The sequence below is a fragment of the Seriola lalandi genome, unplaced genomic scaffold (genome assembly GCF_002814215.2).
Source record: "Seriola lalandi dorsalis isolate HSWRI2012SDOR001 ecotype SW California unplaced genomic scaffold, Sedor1 jcf7180001984979, whole genome shotgun sequence".
Taxonomy (NCBI): domain Eukaryota; kingdom Metazoa; phylum Chordata; class Actinopteri; order Carangiformes; family Carangidae; genus Seriola; species Seriola lalandi.
In genome coordinates this window covers 1-680 of record NW_019455645.1, presented here as the reverse complement: position 1 = coordinate 680, position 680 = coordinate 1, and the positions used below count along the sequence as shown (strand labels likewise).

At 34.9% G+C, this 680-nt stretch overlaps 1 non-coding gene across 1 annotated transcript; it reads left to right on the top strand.

Moving 5' to 3' along the window:
• Positions 1-139: 139 nt before the first annotated feature.
• On the top strand, positions 140-212 carry LOC111659815 (small nucleolar RNA SNORD61). The gene has a single exon (XR_002761097.1). It is a non-coding gene; the product is annotated as a small nucleolar RNA SNORD61 (small nucleolar RNA).
• Positions 213-680: the final 468 nt, after the last annotated feature.

Below are 680 nucleotides of genomic sequence, written 5' to 3'. Positions count from 1 at the left end.
ATGTGTCAGGACTGATACTAGTATAAAATATGGGTCATACCGAGAGGAGTAAATTCACAGAATATTTTGACTTCTCTCAGTTGATAAAAACTCTTCATGCAGAAGAGAATAACCTCTGCCTGTGTTTCACAATGTTGGAGCAATGATGACATTTTTTGGTTTTGATCAGCCATGAAAACACACTACCAATTCCTCTAAGAAGTTCTGAGCTCCTTGATAAAGACGGTGTGATTACGAGGATGTGGCCTGTGGAGAGCGTCAGCAGTGAAAAGCTGGACGCCGCTCTCTCGCATCTCCTCCGTGTTAAACTGGCTGCATGTAACTTGAAAGGCCATTATCTCCAGATTAATATATTTTTTACTGACTGGGTTTTTCTCCAGAGAACATTTTAAAGGATCATCTCTGCTAAATGTTTTAGAAGATTTTAAAATAAACATGTTGCACTGTGAATATTTAGACCTGCAACTAATGACTTATTTTTTAATCAGAATTTTTTAGTTTGTCCAAAGAGATGTAATTTACTGTGACAATCAGTACATCTCATTTGAGAAACTAAAATTAGTGTTATTTTAGCTTGAAATGGTGATAAGATGATGGCTACAGATTCTCAAAAATAATCCTGAATCTTGTTAATTAAACAATTCATTAAAAATGTAAATGAACGTTTCTAATCACCATAT